At 41.1% G+C, this 24592-nt stretch overlaps 1 long non-coding RNA gene across 1 annotated transcript in view; it reads left to right on the top strand.

Annotated features, from left to right (window-relative positions):
- Positions 1-21786, top strand: part of LOC117199384 (uncharacterized) — a 167453-nt gene extending 145667 nt beyond the window's left edge. The window contains exon 3 of the long non-coding RNA XR_004480611.2: positions 21181-21786. This is a non-coding gene — a long non-coding RNA (uncharacterized LOC117199384). The remainder of the gene's footprint in view (positions 1-21180) is intronic.
- The last annotated feature ends 2806 nt before the right edge of the window (positions 21787-24592 follow it).

Below are 24592 nucleotides of genomic sequence, written 5' to 3'. Positions count from 1 at the left end.
CATTTTGAAGAATGTATCTCTTAATCTTCAAGGTCTCATTGCTTACCACCTTGCTGAGCATATAGTGATGGCTGAATATATTTTTATTGAATAAATAAGTGACTGAATTAGAAAGGTAGCTTAGGAAGAAAATGCAATGCTCAAAAAATAGACAGTAAAATACAAATATATTTAAATTAGGAGAACGAGAGAATATGTATATGGGCGAGGGGAGGATGGGAAGAGAGCGCCCAACTGTACACGGGATGGAAGGATGCTCACAAAACTAATTGAAAATATGTTGGTAAGGACTTGTAGGAGCACGGAGGATCTGAAAGGAAGGGAAGGAATATTCACATTGTTTGAGGTAGAAAATAAAATGTCAAATATTTTCTCCAATTCTGAGGGTTGTCTTTTTGTCTTATTTATGATTTCCTTTGCTGTGCAAAAGCTTTTAAGTTTAATTAGGTCCCATTTGTTTATTTTTGTTTTTATTTTCATTATTCTAGGAGGTGGGTCAAAAAAGATCTTGCTGTGGTTTATGTCAGAGTGTTTGTTGAAGGATTAATCTCCAAACTATACAAACAGCTCATGGAGCTCAATATCAGAAAAACAAACAACACAATTAAAAAATTGGTGGAAGACCTAAATAGACATTTCGCTAAAGAAGACATACAGATGGCCAAGAGGCACATGAAAAGATGCTCAACATCACTAATCATTAGAGAAATGCAAATCAAAACTACAATGAGGTATCACCTCTCACTGATCAGAATGGCCATCATCAAAAATTCTACAAACAATAAATGCTGGAGAGGGTGTGGAGAAAAGGGAACCCTCTTGCACTGTTGGTGGGAATGTAAATTGATACAGCCACTATGGAGAACAGTATGGAGGTTCCTTAAAAAACTAAAAACAGAACTACCATATGACCCAACAATCCCACTACTGGGCATATACCCTGAGAAAACCATAATTCCAAAGGGCACATGTACCCCAATGTTCATTGCAGCATTATTTATGACAGCCAGGACATGGAAACAACCTAAATATCCAACGATAGATGAATGGATAAAGAAGATGTGGCACATATATACAATGGAATATTACTCAGCCATAAAAAGGAACGAAATTGGGTCATTTGTACAGATGTGGATGGACCTAGAGTCTGTCATACAGAGTGAAGTAAGCCAGAAAGAGAAAAACAAATATTGTATATTAATGCATATATGTGAAATCTAGAAAAATGGTACAGATGAACCTATTTGTAAGGCAAGACTAGAGACATAGATGTAGAGAATGGACATGTGGACACAGTGGGGGAAGGGGAGCATGGGATGAATTGGGAGATTAGGTTTGACATAAATACACTACCATGTGTAAAAAAGATAGCTAGTGGGAACCTGCTGTACAGCACCGGGAGCTCAGCTCGGTGCTCTGTGATGACCTAGAGGGGTGAGATGGGGGGTGGGGGGGAGGTCCAAGAGAGGGGGTGTAGGTATACACATAGCTGATTCACTTTATTGTACAGCAGAAACTAACACACCATTGTAAAGCAATTTTACTCCAATAAAAAAAGATATAATGTCAAAATGATTATAAAAATATGAGAGTGAAACTTTCAATTTGCCCTCATATTACCTCTTGGTAATTTAACATTTTAAAAGTACTTTGTTGACAGTATCATCATGATAAGTAAGTTTGCAGATGATCTGAAAAGAGAATGGATGGTATACTGGAGCATAGAATTCAATATGTGTTTTAACATTTTTGAAGAGTGGGCTGATCCAAAAAACAAGAAATTAAAAAAAAAATTGAAGTATAGTTGATTTACAATATTGTGTTAGTTTCAGGTTGTAGCATAGTGATTCTTTTCTTTTTTTGCAGATTGTATTCCATTATAAGTTATTACAAGAAATCAAGTATAATCCCCCATGCTCTACAGTATATCCTTGTTATTTATCTGTTTTATGTATAGTAGTGTATATCTGTTAATCCCATATTCTTAATTAGTCCCTCCCCACCCTTCCTCTCCCCTTTGGTAACCATAAGTTTGTTTTCTATGACTGTGAGTCTGTTTCTATTTTGTATATGGATTCACTTGAATTATTTTTTAGATTTCACATATAAGTGATATCATATAGTATTTGTCTTTGACTTATTTCACTAAACATTATATTCTCTAGATCCATCCATGTTGTTGCAAATAGCAGTATTTCATTATTTTTTATGGCTGAGTAATATTCCATTTTATGGCTGAGTAATATTCATATGTATATACATTTACATTATATAGATATATGTGTATACACACATATATCTATATAATATATATATGAATCACACATCTTCTTAAGCCAATTATCTGTTGATGGGCACTTAGGTTGCTTTCATATCTTGGCTATTATAAATAATGCTGCTATGAACATTGGGGTGCATGTATCCTTTTGAATTAGAGTTTTCATTTTTTCCCAGTTACATACCCAGGAGTGGATGCAAATTTCAAAATTTGATAGCTGTGGGCGATTGTTTGCTATCACCATTCACATTGCTCTGGAGGTTATAACAAATATAATAAGACTTAAAACACTGAAAAAATTTCAGTCACCTATTGTTACATAACCAGCAACTCCTAAATTTAGTGTCTTAAAACGACAATTCATTCCTTCTCAGTTGTGTTGATTGGATGGGTAATTCTTTTTATTGGTCTTGGGGAGAAAATGTGATTGCAGGGAGGTGGCTCTATATCAGGAGTTATAGGTAGGACAGGGCAGGATGTCTCAGTGCTTGTAGGATCCTTCTTCACAGGGAGACAGCATCCACTTCCCTGTACTTGGGAAGAGCCACAGGCTGCCTGACAGATGAAATACTTTGTATAGTTTTTTTGAGCCTTACTAACATGTTCTTTTCCCATGAACTACCATTCCAGGATGTGCGACACAAAATTCATCACTGATGTGGTCTGTGGCCCAAGTTATGATCCCAATGAGACTGGAGATAAAAACCTGAAGAAGCGGCTGGTAGTGTTTCACTTTACAAAATGCAAACTGAGCGTAATCAGATGATTTGACAGGTTCTGACTTGTTACAGGCTCAACAGGGAAATGCTGCAACCATCAGCAAAGATTCATCTCCCCTTCCTCCCAGAATTAGCAGCTATTGGTCATCATGTCTTGGTCGGGTCCCGTGACAGTAAAACTTTTAACATTTTTCTCCAGATGGCTTCTGTAAGTTTGGATGGAAGAAACCTACCTCTTTAAATTCTGCTCAAAGTGAGAAATTCAGCCAAGAAAGAAGTCAGGGCAACAGTGAAGGAGTGCCCAAACTTTCTCTGTGCTATTTTAAATCCTGTGGTCCTTCAGTTTCAACCTGGACATCAGCTGTCCTCCGTTAACTCTTTAACTTACTTACTCAACATTTATTTATCAGTGTCTACTTGGTGCCAGGTGACCGTGTTATGTACAGGGGATGTGATGTCAGCGAAACCAACTTTAATCCCTGGAACTTACAGTTTAGTGTAGGAGACAGATAATTAACCACTCAAATTTTACTCAAGTAAAGTTGTGAAGAGGACGTCAAGGAAGTCTTCTTTAAGGAAGCAAATTTCTGTTGTGCTTTCAAGGAAGCTTAAGGGTTAACTAGGCAAAGAGAAGAGCTAAAAGGGTTTCTAGCCTCTGTGCAAAGTTTCTGTCCTTGGAGGATGGCAATACCATTGTGGGACCCATTCATGGAAGAAATGGAGAAATGAAGGCAGGGTGACCTTGGTATGGACTGAAGCTGGAGAGGCACTGGGGCCTGAGTATGTGCGGCCTTACAGGTTAGGTTGAACAATCTCGTCAGTTCTAAACGTTATTTTTCAGAGTAAGGAGTTTGTGACCTAGTTGCATTTCTGTTATCCCATGGGAAAGGGCTGTTTCCCTCCCGCTGTTGGAGGGAGAAATTTACCCCTCTAGTCCCCTTGAGTTCTTATGGCCAGACTAGTAATGAAATTGACACAAGACAGATTAACAGGAGAAAAAGAAACAAATTGTAATTTGTAGACACGAGGTCCCATAGAAATAGTACCTAAGGAGTGGCCAAAGCAGGCAGCTTTTATATTTTGTTTAGATAGAAAACCAATAAATCTGTGAGGAATTGCCGGGACAAAGAAACATAGGCTTTTGGTGCTCAATTAGTGAAGAATCTAAACAGAGTTTGGGCTTGGGGCAGTCAATTAAAGATGTAAGGAGGTTTGTTTATACAGGCTTCTCAGCCCCGAATTCCCTGTCTCCGGGTGATAAGGGTGTGCTACTTCCAGAGGCAGGGAGGGCACCTTCCGCATGGGATATTGATTTCCCTTTTTCAGGGAGACAGGAGGCTCAGAGTGTCCCTCTTGCATTGGCCGTTTCTTAAGTAACTTTAAATCAAAATTATCATTTTGCCATTGAGTCATATTTTGGGTAGCCTGCCCTGAGTCCCAACACCTCACTTCCTCCCTTCCTCCCTCCATCCTTCCTTCTTTCTGGTGGCAAACTTTCTCTTTTTCCTTTAGATGCATATGAACTCATGGACTTTAAATATAGTTAGATTGAATTCTTGTGATTCTGATTTGACCAAACCAATGGTACAAATTGCTTTTAGACTATTAGGGAAATCTGATTGTGGACGGGGCATTAGATAATAACAACGAATTATTAATAATTTTATTAGCTGTGATCATGATACTGTGTTTATGAAAAAAATCTAACATTTTAAAAGAGATTGATCCTGAAATTTGAAGGCATATGTAAGACTTGGGATTTACCTTAATTACTTCAGTAAAGAAAAAAGGGGAGATAGAGAAGCAAGTATGGCAAAATTTTGACAATTTTTAAATATGGGAGAAAAGGAAATGGGGTTTTATTGTGCCATTCTCTTTTGTGTATACTTGGACACTTTCATAATACGATTTTTTAAGTTTAGATTAAAAAAGAAATCAGCTCAATTCATCTTATTAATAAGGAAAGATCACCATCATATATTAAGGGGGAAAGAGAAAGCACTGTAAATTTACAAAGAGGAATAAATGTGGAACTAGGTTTTTTCTGTGTGTGTTTGGGAGCAACCAGCAAGAAATAAGCTGCTTAATTAAAGCATATCCTTTTCTGAGTCGCGGCAGGTGCCTTGAAGACCAGGCATCCAGCAGATGGCGCTCTGAGCCCATTTTACGTGAGGAAGGAATGTTTCCGAGGCTGCCCGCTCCTCAAGTGTTGACGCAAATCCTGAGCACCCTACGATGTCACAGTCAACACTTCATGTTTTCATAAGTGACATCTGCCTTTAGAAATGGCCCAACTGTCTTTTGGATTTGGAGTTTATTTTCTTCTGTCGTGGCTCAGGTTTTGGTATCTAATTCCGTAACAGGCTTCACTGGAACTTGGGCATGAGTGTGTTACAGTGGGAAAAACTCTGGCCTGAGAGTGGTGAGCTGTGTCCTTGGGAGAATTTTGTCAGTTGTTTCTGCTCTTAGAGCCTCGATTTCTTGCCTTTAGACTAAGGTTGTTGGACCAGTTGATCATTACGATTCATTCCTTTGCTCACATCCTATGATCCTGCTTCCAATTTTCAGCCTTCTCTGGGGAGGTGACGTAAAAGGCACCACAGAAGTGTCCTTAATAAAGCAAGTCAGAGAGAGGATCGCAAACCAGATGATTTGATAACAGAGAGAGGGAAAAATTAGGTGAGAGGAATGGGGAGGAACAATGAAAGGGAGAAGTGGTGCAACCCCGGGGATTAGTCTTGAACTTTAAGCAAATGCGGAGCTAGCTGTGGCTTCATTCAGTGGGTGGCAGAGGAGAGATTCAAGGCCGTTTCTGTCTCTAAGGCCCAGGGCCTTTCCCCACAGCACAAAGCCCCTCCCCAGCCCCTCCCCGCTGCCACCTTCAGGGAATGCAGGTTTTGTAAAGTGAACTGAGGCCGCGGGAACAGCAGGGCAGCACAGCTATTGCTTCTGGCTGCCTAGAGCTCTACTCGCATCTGGAACCCCCTGGAGTCCAGTTTTAACTGTCTCCTCTGGTTCTGTCTTCTACTATCCACCCCTCATCCAGCGCCTATTCCCCTGTCATTCTCAGAATAGCTCAGATTTAAATCTCAGCTCCTTATGTTGAATTGTTCTCCTCCCTTTTGGCTTACTCTTTCTTCTTCTCTCCTTTGTACCGTTGTTGAGATGGAATGCCAAAATGGATTAAACTAGTGTGTACCAGGTAAGGGATAGGAGGTTTAGAACGAAGTGAAAGGATTCTTGTGGGGTGACAGTAGAGTGTCATCTTGACTGTGTCCCCATATATGGTGATAGCTGGTGTCTAGGACCATGCTAGGAGGCCTCTCAAAAAGTTGGAAAACTTGTTTATTGGAAATTGGAAAAATGTTTCACTGATCAAATTAGATCCTGCTTTCTCAACTTTTGTAATGTTTATAGTTTAAAGAAAAAACCCTTGGTAATTATTTTTAAAATATTGTTTATTATTTTTTCACGTTTATGTCTCATGCCATCAGCTACTCTGTGTGCACCTCAGGGATGGAAATTCCATCTGGTTTATTTATTGCCTCATTTAGCACAGTCATTGCACACGGGAGTGCTTTTACTTTTTAAAGACGTGCATACTTGGATGTACTCCACTCTAACTTTATTTTAGCCTGCTTTTCCGCCTGTGAGCGTCACTTTAAATTCCTGGTTACTCTAGGACTGATCTCAGTTTGATGATCCATGTCCTTGACTCTTTTTCTTCCCAATTTTCACTGTTTGCTTTTTAACTGTTTTGCAGCTTTCCCCAGTTTTCTTCACAGGATGAAGTTGGACATAAAAGGAGGTGAAACCTATTGATTTCTGTTTTGCTGCTTGTAACTGGTAGAGCTTGTAGGGTTGAAGTAGAGGTTGGAGAAAGAGCTGGCAGCTGGTGAAAATGAAGTTTCTGAATAATTTGGGGTTTGTTACTCATGTTTTTTTTGCGTTGACTAAAGAGGAATGGATAAAGAAGAGGTGGTACACATATACAATGGAATATTACTCAGCCATAAAAAGGAATGAAATTGGGTCATTTGTAGAGACGTGGATGGACCTAGAGAGTGTCATACAGAGTGAAGTAAGTCAGAAAGAGAAAGGCAAATATCGTACAATAACGCACATATGTGGATCTAGAAAAATGGTATAGATGTTCTTATTTGCAAGGCAGAAATAGAGACACAGACGTAGAGGACAAACATATGGATACCAAGGGGGAAAGGGCTGGGGTGGGAGGAATTGGGAGACTGGGATTGACACTTATACATTACTGATACTATGTATAAAATAGACAGCTGATGGGAACATACTGTATAGCACGGGGAACTCTACCTAATGCACTGTGGTGACCTAAATGGGAGGCAAGTCCAAAAGGGAGGGGATATCTGTACACGTATGGCTGCTTCATTTGGTTGTGCAGTGGAGGCTAACACAACATTGTAAAGCAACCATACTCTAAGAAAAATTAATTAAAAATTTAAAAATAGGTTATGATTTATGATTCTATTATTTCTCATTATACACCAGGGCATATCTAACTCTAAATGCAAAACAAAAAGTGTCATGCTTTCATTGTCATTCTTCATTGAAAGGAGAGGCCACTCTCAGAGCCATATCCTGGATGGAGAATTTGCCTCATGGAGCACCCAGCATCTTAGTGGGTGTCCAGGGTGATGTGTCCTGTTCAGGATGGGTCAGAAGGCTGTGCAGAAAAGGAGACAGTTGTCTAGGAGAAGTCTGTGTGGTATTAGATTAGGTTTTCTGTTTTGAACCTGCACAGTAAGTTATCTTGAAAAGTCTCCCACTAAGTAGCAGTCAGAGGGCAGCAAAGGCAACCTCATAGTTTTTATGGGTTTTACTGCGGGTGAAGTTGTAGACCTTGACCATTTCTAGCTAGAATGCCAGACCCAGAATTTTAGGACAGTTACTTTTTGCCCTGTTTTCTCTTCTACTCAACAAATATTTGCATAACTATGAAACCCAAGAATCAGCCCCTTCTCACACTTTGGGAAAATGATGTCTCATGCCCATTCCTGGGTCAGTTCTTTAAATCTGAAAATATCACTTACTGAGGGCTGTGTCTGGAGTTGAGTTCACTAGTGGGTTTGAAGTCACAGAGGGCAGTTGTATCAAAGAACAGTGTCAGAGCATACGGCCACAAAGGAGTTAATTTTGAAATTGAACGCTAAATACACCGTCCTCTGCTCACTCCTTTTCCCTTGGTACCCTTTCTCCATTGACCCCTTACCTGCCACCATTACTGTTCTTCCCCCATCTCTCTGCTCTTTGGAAGCCCTGCTTCCATTTCTGGGTGGTGGCCGGGAACTTCAAAATGCTTTTCATTATGCAGAGCAATTTCATTCTCTTTGTTTCCAAATTTCCAGAAGCTCATCTTTTTGGAGGCAAATGGTGCAGTGAAGTGCTTTGTTAAGTAAAACACCATCTCCCCCAGAGGAAAATGTGAGGGGATAGAAGTAGCTGCAGTTAATTGAGCACATGTGTGTATGTGTGTGTGTGTGTGTGTGTGTGTGTGTCCACTCGGCTACCCTTACTGTGTATTAAGCCCCGTGATGGATATTTTAGAATATCATTTTCTAAACTTTTTGGAAAGGTTTATGTAAACTACAGTAAGGAACATATTTTACTTCACAATCTATGAAATATATATATTTATATTTACATATTTATAAATATATATACATATGAGTATATGTGTACAAATATTTAATATACATACACAAATACACATATTACATATATTTTACACAAACAGTGCCTTTATTGGAAGGGCTATGTTCTAATATTTCATATACTATTTTCTATTTCCTTCATTTAAAAAAACGCAAGTCTTGACCCTCTGACTTGATTTCATGACCCCCAGTGAGTCATTGTCTGAAATTTGAACAACACGGCTTTGAGATATTCTAAGATCTGTAAAACTGGGACCTCTGTTCTCAAGCATCCCCGTGACAGCTGCATTATACTTTGCCCACTTCCATGCTTTAATTGGGCATGAATAAAATTCCATATCTTGCATTTAGAAACTCATCCTAGAAAGCTGGCAGCCCTCAACTTGTGTGCTCTACCTGTACTGTCCTCATAAATAACCTAAATCAGCATTTGAAAACTTCAGTGAGAGCTCTTATTCTGGAATTTCTCAGAACAGTGTTTAAAAAATGTCTTAGTATAACATGGTGGAAAATTTGGAAAGTAGAGGCCATAGAAACATAGTCTGTACTTTGTTAACGTCTTGTGGCATTTCACTGCAGCCTTTCTTGCTATGCATATCCAAACTAACTTTTTATTGTAGGCCCTTTTTTAAAAAACTGGAAAACCTGTTATTTTTCCTCAAATCTCAAGTAAGAATAAGAACCCACACATAGCACATAGGGACTCCATGTATGCAGAGAGGCTTGCTGGCACGGACACTCACACACACACACACTCATAGAATGGAGGAGAAAAAAATTTCACTGCTTGACTTTAATATTAAATCTCACTTTTCTCACATTTCGTACGTTTTCACGCCTAGTGTCTGGCTAATCTATTTTCTAGGCAACTATCAGCAGAAAAAAAAATGTGAAAGTGATAGCTGGACTGTAATGTGTGAAAAAGCTCTCAGCGCAGATTTGAATATATTTGGGAGGGCTGAGAGTGTCTTAGATTGTCAGAAAATTAAGAGATGTGTTTTAAATAATGACTTCCACATACAAGCTTTTGAGAGTCTCTCCCAAAACTATTACAATCGCTCAGCTGTAAAGTGGGGGGAAAATATTAATGTTATATCTGAGGATAGTATAAGTCAGAATTAGGTGAGATTTCTAGAGTCTATCTAAAAATTGAGGTGCGTTGGATTTGCTCTGGGTTTATGTAATGTTACAGTCACGCATCTAGCATTCTTTATCTAAGGAATAGAACCACTTACTAATGACCTACAGCCCTGTTTTATAGAATGTTTTTCACCTTCACTTAGTTGATATATATGTTCTTTGTAATTTGAGGCATTTGTCTCCTCGATCTTTTATACGAGATAAGGGAGAGGGGTTTTATTTCTGGGGAATGACGCTCACTGCTTGGAGGTCTTAAGACACATACCTATGAGATGAGATTGAAGATTGTAATCACAAGCTGATATAAAAGGGATAACATTGTTGCAAGTGTAAAATGATGAAATTTTTTACTTAAAATATCTTCTTCTTGTTCTCTTCCATTTTTAGTCTAAGCCATGAAGCTTACCCTTCTGTGGTAGGAGAGGATAGTATAATACACAAGAAAGTAAGATCTTGGTTGAATGAGAGAGATAGGGAGAAAGAGGGGGGCTGGGGAAAGAGGGGGGAGGGAGGGAAGGAGGAAGGGGAGGAGAGAGAGAGCGGGGAGAAGAATTATTTAATCTTCTTTATTTTGGTCTCCCTCTTTAACATATCAAGAACCAAGCTTGAGGGACCTGAAAGTAGAGATTTAGAACAGTTCTGTAGGGGTAAACAGGAGGAGAAAGTGGGAAAGGCCAACCCTCCTGGACCCAGGAATAGTGAGAAACAGAAAGAGATGTAGAAAGAAGACAAGAGAAGGAAGACGGCTCTCTGCCCCAGGCTTTCAGCCAGAGCACAGATGACGTTTTTCAAAATTTGAGGAAATACCAGTTAGGGATAATATGCTCACCTTCTCGTTTGGGACCCCACGAAGAGTGCCCCCTACCGATGTGTGGCAGCCCGATAGGACAGTGTGGCCAGACAGCAAGTCTGTTTTGACTTTTGAGTCTCCCTCAATCCCCGTGTGGCATAGACGTCGAGCGGAGAATCAGAATGCCTGCCTTAGACAACCCTACGCCTGTTCAGGGCCATGGTGACCTCACAGTAGAAGCTGAGGGTGGAGTACCCAAGCCTGGGGGACCACACAGAGGATGTACCAGAGACTTAGAATGGGGCACAGCCATCGAAAGCCAAGAGAAAGGAAGCTGAGAGTTTAAAAATGTAGTGGGTTAATAGAAAATTTGAGACACAGTACGGTCAGCAGATCAGGAGACCATAGCCATTGAAAAACTAATTTGTTGCCCACGGTTCCTGAGAGGAAGGGGCATGCCATGGCGGGGGCAGCAACATGGGGAAGCAATGAGGCTGGTCAGGAGGTGGGCCGGGGGTAGCGCGCGGTGAAGGCGGGGTGGTAGGGAGGCGAAGGGAGGGGGAGGGGAGTGGAGAGGAACTATGGGCAAGAGTCCTTTTTTTTTTTTTTTTTTTTGGTTTCTATGGGAAGGAACAGGCGAGACAGGGTATACAAGCTTAGGATTGGCTAGTTTGAATAATTTCAGCAGTTCTGCATCATAGGGGGATGTCCCTAGTTGTGTGATACCTGGCCCTGGGGTGATTAGGGCAGGTATACAGTGGGCCTGGAGTGTGAGAGCCTAATTGAGGAACCTAATAAAGGTTGCAGGTGTGGACTCCGGGTTGGCTTGTTTGTATTTGAAAAGCCTCCACTCTACAACCCCAGAAGGAGGACTCCCCCCTCCCTAGGAGGGGACTAGTGACAAGGGAGACTCAAGCCTATTATTGTGCTGTGTAGAACAAGGTGTTTCAGCATATACACATAGGGCAGATGTTGAAGCATCAAGTCTGCAGAGGCTAGAAAGATGGTTAACACACGGCGTCAGCAGTAATCTTCTAGCAGGCCCTGGCTAAGTCAAGGAAGAGAGTCCACAAATCTACCGCTGCAGATGTCAGCATGGAGATCGGCAGAATGCTCACAGGTAGACCAGGTCAGCTACATCCGTTACGTGTGCCAGACCAGCCATTCCACAGTGGGACCTGCAAGCGCTTGGAGGGCACCGTGAGGAAGTGACGGTTCCCTCAATCTGCCTGCATGAGGTCATTCATTCACCCACTCATTCAACGGCTACTGTGAACCCAGAGGTCAACTTGGACAGGAGAGTGGTGTGTGTACATAAGAGAAAAGGCAGGATTAAGATAGACTGAATGTTTTACCCAAAAGATGATACCTAATAAAGGATTGCTTCGTTTATTAGATTGGATGATATATTAAATGAGGTTAGACCATTCCGCACATGGAGGAATAGTACGTGGAAGCTTGGCGGGGGGTGACCATTGCAATTAGAAAACGACGTGCTCTGTCTTTTTGCCAGATAGAGAGGTGGTCATGAGTGAATCTGCAGTCCCATTACAGTGACTGCATCTCTTTCTCCCAGCCCCTTGGAATACGAAAGTGGTTTGGGAATTGTGTTGGTAGAGAGTTGAACAAGAGGAAACTGAAATGCAGAACTAGAAAAAGAAGTCTTTCCTCTGTCCTAAACTCATAAAGGATCATTTTAGACTTAGGCAGACGATGTTCATCCCTAGCTCCCACTGTGCTGTGGGGCTCGTGGTACGAGCTAAATCTCATAAGGTTCTGTGAGCTTGACCAATACTTGGCCTTCGTTTTTCAAGTAACTACAGGACCCCCAAGGCCCTAAATACTGAAAAGAGACTTGGGACACTCGTTACATTATTAACTAAACAGCAGCCTCAGTTCAGTCTTCCCAAGTTATTAGCCACTTTATTATTTAGGTTGTCAAAAGTCGAACCAGTTTCGCACAGTCAGATACTGAAATTAAAACACTTCGCCTCCTTTCTTAATTACCTTCAGTGAATATTGAGTGCCTTTAATGGGCTAGGAGTCGTGTTAGATACTGAAGATGCAAAGGTAAAGAAGACATGGACCTGCCCTCGAGGAGTTTATAGTATAATGAAGAATATAGAAAAGACAATTATCAAAATGGTGACAGAGGTAACTACTCGGTTTTACAGGTGCATTTTTGGAAACTTGGGAATGACTTTCTGGAGGAGAGGCTAATTTAATCTGAGTCATAAAGGGCTAGTAGGACTTAGCTAGGTGAAGAGTGAAAAGAAAAATGTGGAAAGACCTAAGGAGAAAGCATTTAGTTCATCTGGACTGGTGAAAGGAGTACTTCTAAAACTTGTACCATGACACTGGCACTAGTAAACCGGCTTCCATAGGCTGTAGTGTTGCCAAAGATATCCCCCAAATCTTGTGTGTGACTCACTCAAGCATCTGTAATTTGGGGACAAATGGACCTAGGCTGATACTTTAGCCCTGAGACATTAAAGAATTCATGCAATATCTCTGAGCCTCTGTTTCTTCAACTGTAAAATGAGGATAATAACTTCTTTGAAGAATTATTATGAAGATTAATTGAGATAAGTGTGTGCGTATCATGCATATTTCCCTTTTTTCTTTACTTCAAACAATTGATGGAGTTTCTCAGCTTTTATGACATTTTTCCTAATTAAGAGATATTGCTAGGTTTTATCCCGCTTTTAAAGCTTAGAGCAATTAATGGGAAGGGCTTTTTTTTTTTTTTTCTCTGTGATTGCTAAAGTAAACTTTAAGAGTAGGGACCAAGGGAATGATAAACTTCCTTCACAAATGATTCTTATCTAAGACAAGAATGTGTTACCTCAGAGGGTTAAGTCATCAAAGGAGAGAAGAGCTACTCTGGAAGAAGATCAGAAATGACATAATGAGCAGAACTCATATTTGACACATTCTTGGCATTTCATGACCAAGGAAGACAGTGACAATTAATTATGACACTCTCTCCAAGCTGACATGAGGCTTCAGAGTCCTTCTTAACACTGTGTTCTTCAGGGAGAAACTAAAGAAGGAAAGACTTCCTTGGGGAAAGAAAGATTTCCACCCAGAGGTGTCTTCTTGAGAGGGTCCCTTCCCCCTCACAGAGTTGGAGTTAGCTTCCATGCAGCACCAGCCAAGGGGCCTTCTTCTGGGTTGGGTTGCTGTGTTGTAGCCTTGATCAGATCAATGGTTGGAGCAGCTTAAGAAGGGCTTGTATTACGTCATGGGAATTTTTTGTCATAGTTGTTGTTTTTGACTTTTATATACCAAAGCCTATTTTTTCCGCTGCCTACTAAATCAAAACCTGACTTACAAATAAAGGCTTGAACAAATGTAAGAAAATTATAAAGAGTTACAAGGTTGGTCTCATGTTTCAAATCATAATTTGCTAGAAGAAAATTTCCTAAGGCAAGATTCCTTTTTTCTTTCCTATGGATCTATTCATTAAGGTAACAATCTTATAATTGTCTTTTTTATTCTTCCATGAGTGATTAGAACAGATGGCAAAGTTGTCATAGCCTGACACCAATTTATAACCTGTAGTTTCAAATGGATGTGAGTCAAAATAATTCAATGATGATTCCTCTACTATTCCTCGCAGGGCAACTACCAAGAAATTTTATAAAATCAGAAAGCGATAGAACCTCTTGCTAGTTATTTAGAGTCTTCATTTTTCGTCTTTGAGGTTACCCGAAGGAAGCTTGTAGTTATCATTCCCAAGTTTATACATTGAGAAGTGTTCCCACAAACAAAATCAGGAACTTGGGCTACTCAGAGGAAATGCTGATCTTTTTTCCTATTTTTTTGTGGAATTCATCGTAATTTAATATTTTTATATAACAAGTGTAACATTCTTATATTATGATATTCTAATGATATGCAGGGTACATTACCGTGCTCTCAGTGTCATCGTTTGCCTGATCCCCCATTTGCCAGGTCTGGGAAGTGGCAGGATGCTTTGTAACAGGTGCCCAGTACAGCACACGTGCTTTGCACAATGAATAATTCAGCCCTGATAACGTATCTGTTTAGTGTCACAATTAAACTAGGCAACTTGCCACATAAAAGATAGTATCCAGCCTAATAATTCGGATTAAATAAGATGTGTAATTTACCTGGCAAATCTGAAAAGGTTTTATTTTTGAGAAATGCTGGAACACGTACAAAATCAACCTGATTATTACATTTTTCAGACATACCAGTTGCAAAGATGTTGATGTCCAATAGAGGAATATATCTGTGTGTATATAGTTAGGACTCATACCACCTATTGCACATTAATTATATTTTAATTAGGTTTATAACTTTGTGTCAGAGTAGAAATATTGATATTATTTGATTTTGCTGATTTTTTTTTCTGAAAATTACCCTCCCTGTTGTTATACTACATTTTTTGTTTTTTTAGGTCCATAATTGTGGGAATATTAGCATAGGTTGATTTCTTTCATTCCCTCCCTCCCTCCTTCCTTCCCTCCTTCTTTCCCTCCTTCCTCCCTTCCTTCCTTCCTCCCTCCCTTCCTTCCTTCCTTCCTTCCTTCTTCCCTCCCTCCCTCCCCCTTCCTCCTTTTTCTCTCTCCCTCTCTCCCTCTTGCTCTCTCTTTTCCTTTCTACCAAACAGAGACTTATTTAGCTTACTGTTTCTCTCGGTGGGGCTATAAAGATGAATAGGTTGACATGGATACAGACTTCTATAATGTAAGCCATAAAGTGATGACTGCTTTGAAAGGGTTAATGTAATGTGCTTCTGTGATTCTCAGCGTGGCAGGGTTGTTTCAAAATAAGCTCCAAGCCAATGTTATTTAGATTATTGTCCTAGTGCCAGATTGCATGCCCTGAGAGTTAGATGACACTCTCTCCAACTTAATCGTGTTCCAGAAGCAAGGCTGATGAGCTGGTGGCTTGGGTCCCAGTGTGTGCAGAGCAGCTCTGGGTGGGTGTCCTACCACAGAGGGGACAGCGGGCTGCTGGTGGTGAGAGCGGGCAGCTTGGGAAGCTCAGCGACAACCATAATGCTATGAAGCAGGTCACGCACTAAAGGGGGCAGGATGCCAGACATCGCTTAATCTCTCAGACTCCGATTTTCTTCATCTCTCAGCAAGATATTCTTTTCTTTCATATCATTTATCACTATACAGTTAACTGTGTGATATTTAATAGTGTTGGTCTCTTTCACTAAGCCATAGGCTCCACGTATATAGGGGTTGTGTGTGTTTTTGTTCATCTTGTGTATCCCAGTCCCTAGCACAGAGTTTTACGCACAGTAGGCAATCAATAAATATTTACTGAGAGCACAAGTAAGTGAATAATGGAAAATTATTCACCTGAAAGTGTTTTTATGAGGATTAACAAGTAATAACTATTGATATTCTTGAATGAATGCATGCATAATATAAGATGCCTAGATGCTCCCTGGCTTGGAGTGGGTACTTAGTAAGTGGTAAGAATTTCAGGTTAACTCATGCATGAATTGTTTAAGGGTAAATAAATAAAGACTTTAAAAACTTTTCATTACTTTTTGTCTGATGTCAGTCCGTGATATATCCATATCACATCATAGAAACCAAAATTTTCACATGTGTTATCATTAGGTCAGTATTTATTTTGAGAAACCAGGGAGAGTTTTTAGGGGTATTTGGTCTTTGGCAGGTGTAGAAATTTTCTGGATTAGAAATAGAAATCCTTCTTTTATGAAGACATAGATTGACATCAAATATTCCGTTAATGAATCATTTTACATTTCTCGTTGAACAACTTGCAGCAATGAAAGCCCAGATTCCTGCTGTATGGCTTAGCAAACAACTGGAAAATATGTGTTTAATGCAGCTTTGGGGCATCAACTTCTATTTACCAAATCCCATGCACTTAGACTGAAAAATCAATTCATAGACAGAACCGTCACATAGAACATTGACGCATTCTCTCACTGGTCTAGCAATCTTTTGGTAATGATGATTGCACAGAAGATTCCACAGAGGGCTGTCGGCTGACGTCTTTCAGCTGTCAGGACTCTCAGCAGCTGGGGAATAAGCCCTTCCATCCAACAGCAGAGTCTGGGTCACTATTGGAGGGTAGGACGGCAAGATGAAGGGTTGTTGACTGGTGTGCCTGGTGGGTGGGTGGTGACTGGTGGCTGATGGTCGGTGAGGGTGCACTCAGCCACTAAGTCTTTGCTTAGTGCCACCTAAGAGAAACTAGAGTAAGTATGACTTGGAAAGACATAGATCCATGCACCCAGGCTCAAAGGAGCCATGTTTATCTTCACTCTCCTTCTTATGACTGTTATTCTCATGTCTTTTTCAATGACTGGGCCAGGATGGGTACTGGCCTGAGTCCACACACCACTTGACCTGTCCTTTACTCTTTAATCCTCTCTCACAGTTGGTTTCCTTTGCGGTGGCTTTTTTTCCCCCTCTTAAGTACAAAGGATTCCCATGCAGTATTTTCTCTGATACTTCTTTTTTGTGCTCTCCCTTTCTGGGTGAAAGTATTATTTATTCAGGGACTCCTGATTCTGTCCGAGTCCCAAGAGAAAACCAAAGGCATACTCAAATTAGGATAATTCTAGCAGAGTTTACTAGAACTCATTATATACGGGTGAGGGGAGTCTAGGGGAACCTCAAGGGATGGTACAGGAATACGGAGCTAGCATATATGTAGCTGTAACCCCTTAAGCCTGAAGGGAGAGGGGTGGAAGAGGTTGTTGGAACTCAGAAAGAAAGAGGGGAGGATTGAAGACCTTCTGTGAGGGGCATGACATGGCCGGCCTGAGATAACCTCACAGAGAGGGAACCTGGGGAATAAACACCCTGACCTCACTCTCCCTCTTTTCAGTCTCCTGCTGACAGAGCCCAAAGGGAAGCCAGAGGGTACCATGGCCCATGTTCATCTGCACAGGTTGGGATCCTGGAGCAAGTCGCAGGGTGGAAAAGGGTGGGGACTGGATCTGTAGGAGCAAACAAGGTATCTGGCAAAACTTCCATGTCGATAGTTCTAATCTCAACCTCTTTCCTGAGCTTGCAATCCAGGACACCCAAAATACCCTCCTCCTGAAACTAACCCTATTCACAATCTTCTTGTTTCTGTTAATGGCGTCTTAATTGCCACAGTTCCTTAGGTTCGTAACACCAAGTCTTCTTTGAGGTCAACTCACCCCCTTCACTAAATGGTGAGTGTGAGGGCACAAGCTGTGCTTTTCCTGCCTTCGTGTCTTCCATTGCATTAAGCAATGTTTGAAAATAGTATCTAAGGTATATCTGTTGAATTTTCCTGACTCAGTGACTTGGGCTTTATTGCTAAGTAGAATAACTATAACCCTGGAGGTTTTTGTTTTTCTCTTGATTATTGTAAGATTGCAAAACTGGCAGTTGCAACAAAAGGTGGCAGTCCAGAACACAGTGTCAGGGAGAGCACAGAGAACTGCCGCTGCATCAGGGTGGAAGCAGAGAGGAGGGTTAGCAGGCAGAGGTGCTCGCAGAGTGGTTGGAGAATGAAGGCTTCCCCTGGCCGGTAACACAGGAGGGAGACTATTTGCTCTTTTTAAATGATTATTTGTGCTTTTACCTTAGCTTTTGTTAATATTTTAAGTACCTTTAAAGCCAGAGGGATCTCACATTGGTTGCCCCAGAGCAGTTTTGAGATAATTAGCTGCCTACATTTCTTGTGTCTTCTCTCTCCCTTCCCCCACGTCCACATTCCCTCAAAACATTCACACTGTGCAGCCCCAGCTGGACCCTCCCTAGGGTCAGTATGCTGTGCCATAAACTGCTTTCTCCACTCCTACAGAAGTTGAGATTCAGTGACCAATTCCAATGCAGGCTTGCCCTGGCAGGGGGCACACAGGTGGGAAAGTAATTTAATAATGTCTATTGGTTTTTTTTTTTTTACAGTGGTGCAGTACCTACCTCTTTAAGGCTTTAGTGACCAGTAACACCTCAGTGTGAAATTACTCTCCCACAGAAAAGTTGAGCAGATAGTACAGAGAGTTTGCTTATATCCCTCCTTCCCGCCCAGAGTTTCCCTATTAACATCTTGCATTAGTGTGATACACTTGCCACAATTAATGAACCAACATTAATACATCACTACAATAGAGATACATTGAGCCAATACTGATATAGTGTTACATTATGTTGATACACTGTATACAATATTATACACTGTTACATTACAATATAGACACGTTGTGCAAGTATCCATACATTGAACATAATTGATATAGCAATATACTGTCCACATTTAATCAGATTTCATTAGTTTTTACCTAATGTCCTTTTTCCTGTTCCAGGGTCCCATCTAGGATCCTGGACCCAGGACCACATTTCATATACTTGTTAAGTCTCCCTAAGCTTCTCTTGGTTGTGATAATTTCTCACATTTTTCTTGTTTTTGATGACCTTGACAATGTTGAGGAGTACTGGTCAATATACATTGTAGGATGCCTCTCTATTGGAATCTGATATTTTTCTTGTGATTAAACTGGAGTTATGAGTTTTGCGGAGGAAGTTCACAGAGGTAAAGTGCCCCTTTCGTCACCTTATATCAAGGATACATGCTATCAATGTGATTTATAACTGTTGGTGTTGACCTTGATCACCTAGTTTATCAGGTGAGTCCCTTTTCCCCCCTTTTCTTCACTGTATTCTTTTTTTTTACTGTTTTCTTTTTGACATTAAAATCTTTTTAATTTTATATCGGAGAATAGTTGAATAACAATGTTATATTAGTTTCAGGTGTAAAGCAAAGTGATTCAGTTATCCATGTACATATATCTATTCTTTTTGAAATTCTTTTCCCATTACAGAATATTGAGCAAAATTTATATACATGCTGATAGTAAGATAACTTCTTTCTAAATTTTTTGAGAGTAAAACTCTAGATCAAATGAAAGATGACATTTAAAAACTTCATTTTATTGGCGGTTTTTCTTTGTCACTGTCCTCAGTACAGGCCTAATCTGCTTGCGGGGTAGCTCAGCACTGGGCCTACTTTAATGGCCTCCGAGGAGGAACGTGTAGCATTTAACTACTATATTTGAGTTCTTAGAGGGTTGAGACTGTGTCTTATTCATTTTTGAGTGCCTCACAATGCCTGTTAACAATATTTATTGACTGAATGTATATATGCTACACCATGGATTCTAATAATTTGCTTCTGAGTTTAAAAGTAAAACTCTCCATCTTTCAAAACTTAAAAAAAGGGCCTCCCAGTGAATGTTTTTGAATCAGTCACTCTTTTATTGTTTTGCAGTGCTAATATCCAGGGAACGAGGCCATGGTCCTAATGATACAACTGTGATTCATCCTTCACCACAGATTAATTTCTTTTAGGAGATGATAGTTGGGTGTTTGTTGTCAGGGAGAGTGGCGTAATTGGGAGGTCAGAGGAGAATATATTCAATGAGATAAATAAACTTCAAGTTGTACAGGCTCTTAAAACATGCTTTCTGAAAAAGACCATGCTGGCGTTTTTCCTCTATTTGCTTTCAGCGTCTATATTCTAATTTACTGAAAATGTTGCTAGCCAAAACCTGGTTCTACCCACTGGAAAAACATTGCCTTTATAATGAAAAACAATTTTTTGCCAACTGTGCCTTTTAGATTTTATGCATGCTGTTTATCTTGACGCCCAGCATTAAAATTGGCTTTTAACTTTTATTTGAATTTGTACTCTTGTACATATACCATTTTTCTTTTTTATAAAAATCACAATTTTGTTTTCTGAGAAAGTCACTAGTGGACAAGAAATTGCTTCGTAAGTATTTTGATATGAATCTAGGTTTTGTAAATAACTTGTCTGAGTAAAAATGTACAGTACTAGTCAGGCTTCCTCCTATGTTTATTTTATTTTATTTATTTATTTTAATACTTTTTTGGCCACACCGCATGGAATATGGGATCTTAGTTCCCCGACCAGGGATTGAACCCACACCCCTTGCATTGGAAGCACAGAGTCTTAACCACTGGACCACCAGGGAAGTCCCTCTCCTATGTTTATTTTTTTATTTTTTTGGCGGTATGCGGGCCTCTCACTGTTGTGGCCTCTCTCGTTGTGGAGCACAGACTCCGGACGTGCAGGCTCAGCGGCCATGGCTCACGGGCCCAGCCGCTCCACGGCATGTGGGATCCTCTCGGACCGGGGCACGAACCCATGTCCCCTGCATCGGCAGGCGGACTCTCAACCACTGCGCCGCCAGGGAAGCCCTCTCCTATGTTTAAATAATCATTTGTATCCTGTATTATCTGTGTGCCTGCAGCCTAATGTTGAGCAGTGGTTCACTAAAAAAAAACCAAAACAGACTATAACAAAGTTTTCATTGACTCTCAGTAAAATTTAGCAACTATAGAAAATATTGAATTTTTTTCCCATAAAGCTAAATTTAGTCAGTGTAAAGAAGTATCCATTATTCTGTGATTTTGATTAAATGTCGTTTGTTTCACAAAATATAGTGATAGGAGAATGGCAACTATTTTAAAAATATGTTCTTATTTAACAAAACAAAAAGTTGGAAACCCTACGGAAGATTCTTTTCTGTTTGTGTTCTAGGCCATGAGAACCCATGGAAATTACTGTAATAAGAGTGGCAGAGACTATTCCTGATCCTAAAAGTAGCAGTTGCAAAATAAAAACTGATGATTCTCTGAAAGAGATGTTTGACCAACCGTATTAGTCTTGGGCAAGCTGAAATAGCTGGTGGCCGCTCCATTCTTCCTGTATGCTGGAAATCCTCCCCAAAGACTGAGGATTAAACCCTCGTGGACATAAGCCCTGGGCCCGGCTGATGGGAAGCCCAGTCCCAGCTGGGAGCATGCTCAGGATTCGCTGATGCTGAGGAAGCAGAAAAGTGGACCATATGTGCAACACAGGATCCTCTACTGGGGAAAGATGAGAACTTCCTTGAAGAGGAAAGTAAGTTAGTTATTGGCGGTCAAGTGATATTGGAAAAGACAAGCCACAACTTTGTGAGCTGGGTCTTCTTTCACTCTGGCCCAGGACCTGGGCTGGATGAATTCCCTACATATGACACTTCTGGCAGCCCACCGGCCTCAACAGTAAACAGAGTAGTGGCAGGCCATGACCGGCATTATCCACGGAGGGCACTCTCCTGCATCCAATTCATTTTTTGCTGCAGTTTAAGTCCTGGGAGCTGATGGGTGATCGGTGAGTAGAAGTGTAGAAACATTTCTTGTAGAAACAAGAAATTGTTCAAACTTTTAATGTTTGATTTCTGATAAGGACTTTGTTAGCACTGTTCCCCTGTTAATTTTCTTGCTCTGTCTCGATTTGTGGCTAACTCCTCGCACAAAGCCGGCTCCCACAGAGGGGACAGGCTTCTTTCCAGCACACAGCAATGCTGCCACCCTCAGCAGGCATTCACACAAACACACCGTCCCATAATGACAATGTAGTGAGGAGGGGTCGGAGGGCAGTTCAGCCCCCTGTGAAAAAGCCCAGCAGTTCATGCCTGGTTGGTGCTATGCTGAGGTGGGGATGGCAGGGGACACAAAGGACGTTTAGTGCTTCTTGTGGTTCCTCCATTCTCTTCTCAGATGTTCCCTCTGTAGACCTACTGATGAAGTATCAGCTGTTCCAGTGGCCTGTGGTTGTCTAGAAGACCTTTTTTTTTTTTTTTTTTTTTTTTTTCCCGGTACGCGGGCCTCTCACTGTTGTGGCCTCTCCCGTTGCGGAGCACAGGCTCTGGATGCGCAGGCCCAGCGGCCATGGCTCACGGGCCCAGCCGCTCCGCGGCATGTGGGATCTTCCCTGACTGGGGCACGAAGCCGTGTCCCCTGCATCGGCAGGCGGACTCTCAACCACTGTGCCACCAGGGAAGCCCTAGAAGACCTTTTATATCACAAATCCCACTTCCCTTTGGCTCCACTTCTGGTGTTCTCTAAGCCAAATACCATTTATGATACAGACTAATGCATTGACATAACCATAGGTTCCTCTCCGTCTTAAGAAGCTTTCTCAGTTGGCCAGCCATTTGCCTGTGCTTATTCTTGGTAAAATGGGATCCATCTGATTAGGTCGAGAGAGCCAAAGCCTGGCCATGAAGGCCTGGCACGACTCCCTGTTGCATATTGTAGGAAACATGCCCTCCCATCCACCTTCCCCCACAGCAGTCAACAGAGGAGTGGTCACTGACACTCCATTGCCACAAGGAGCTTCCATGACAGCACCCTCAGCTGCTCCTTTCTGCAGCAGGGCCAGTGACTTATCTGATTGGTGAGTCCAGGGGAAGAAATGGAAATTGCTCCCTTCAGACCTCCTGAGTGCCCTCAAAACTACTGGCCTGCATAGAGGTTATATTTGGGCTTGTCCTGGGGATGTGGAAAGATTACTGGGCCAGTTTGGCATAGAAAGGGTGGCCTGCGGTTTCCAGTTCAACCTATGATGGGATAGGTAAGAATGTTTCTGAAGGTAATATCAGGATAGTCGTGAAGACCACTGATTTAAAGCCATGGTCTGCAATCAGCTTTACTAGAAGTAAAACTGACATTTTAATTTCCATCTGTCTGTCTCTTGGTTCTTTTTTCTCAGTTGGTTCCAAATTTGACAAAAGGCTGTTATTTAATTGGGCCCTTAAGTCCTAGCATATACTCCCAAGAAACTTAGTGACAGATGCAGAAACCACTGTTATTCACATGGTTCCATTTCCACATCATCTACACCCTGGAATTCTTATTTAAAACCTTCTGAACATATATCTTTGCCTCTAAGCATCCTGTGGGGGTCCTGGGTCTGCTTTCTACAACTGAGCTACTATATGACCTAGATCAGTGTAAGTTAATATGGACACCTTTAACCTGAAGGCCTAGAGCTGTTTAGAGGTGGCCTGGTTCAGGGGCTCATCTGGTCCTGGCAAATATACTCACAAAATGGCCTGGATCTGTGACCACAGCTGACCCAGCAGCTCCCTCCCTCTGTGAAATCTTCAAAATTTATAGCCTGAAAGGTTTCTTTTGAAAACTCCACTGATAATCTTATGAGGATTCCTTTGTGTAGGAGCTTTTCTCTTGGTGATTTCAAAATTCTCTCTTATTCTTTGACTTTTGACAATTTGGTTATAATGTGTCTTGGTATAAACTACCATCCTTATTCTTAGTAGCCCCCAGGAGTCTAGAGTATGTTGGGTCTCGAAAGTGCTCTGAGACAGAAGAGAAAGAAGCCAATCTTTTCTGCAACCCTTGGAAAAGTTGGAATGTTACCTGAATTCCCTCCCCATGGAGAAGCCGGGAGCTGTTTTTGTTTCTCTGGGTTTTTTTCCCTGCCCATTTGCACTGCACTGAGCTGAGGAGAGGAGCTATGGTGAATTCTCAAATGCTAGTTGAAATATTGCAGTCTTTGCTGATGACTTTTCTGTTCTTACCCTCAGGTAGAAGTAGAATTTATCTTCTGTGGCCCAAATCACATTGAATTTATCTCCAGTGTATAGCACTGGCTGATGAATCGATTGACTGATTTTTATGTCCCCTTTTGACTTTGAGAGCAGTGACTTATTTATCTTTGGATTCCAGTGCTTAGAACGGTCCTTGCCATGGAGTCAAGACTCAGGGCATGTTTGTTGGAAGTACTCAGGACTACTCAGGACACAGTTTCTCCATTCTGCTGCTCCTTTGGGGTAGAGAAAAGTCTGAAACAACCGAAACCTAGGGCACTTTGCCTTTCTCTTGGAGAGTTCTGGGAGAGGAGAAATTGTGAAGCCATTTACTTTCATCTGGCAACTTTTCTCTGATTAACTAAAATCTCTCATGCTGGAGTGGAACATATATTCCAACCTCAATATATTCCTCCTGGAGCTTCTTCCTCTTTTTTTGCTTATTCTTTTCTGAGCCCTATAAAATAGCATTGTTAAGGGGAGAAAAAAAAAAGTGAGCATGATCCTGTAACTCTCTTGTCAGAGAAATGGCTGTGTGTAACCCTGGGGCCAATCGTCTGAGGCCTGTGCAGGGCA

The sequence above is a fragment of the Orcinus orca genome, chromosome 12 (assembly GCF_937001465.1).
Source record: "Orcinus orca chromosome 12, mOrcOrc1.1, whole genome shotgun sequence".
NCBI classification, from domain to species: Eukaryota; Metazoa; Chordata; class Mammalia; order Artiodactyla; family Delphinidae; genus Orcinus; species Orcinus orca.
Note: the sequence above shows the minus strand (reverse complement) of the source record. Positions and strands in the feature narration are given on the sequence as shown.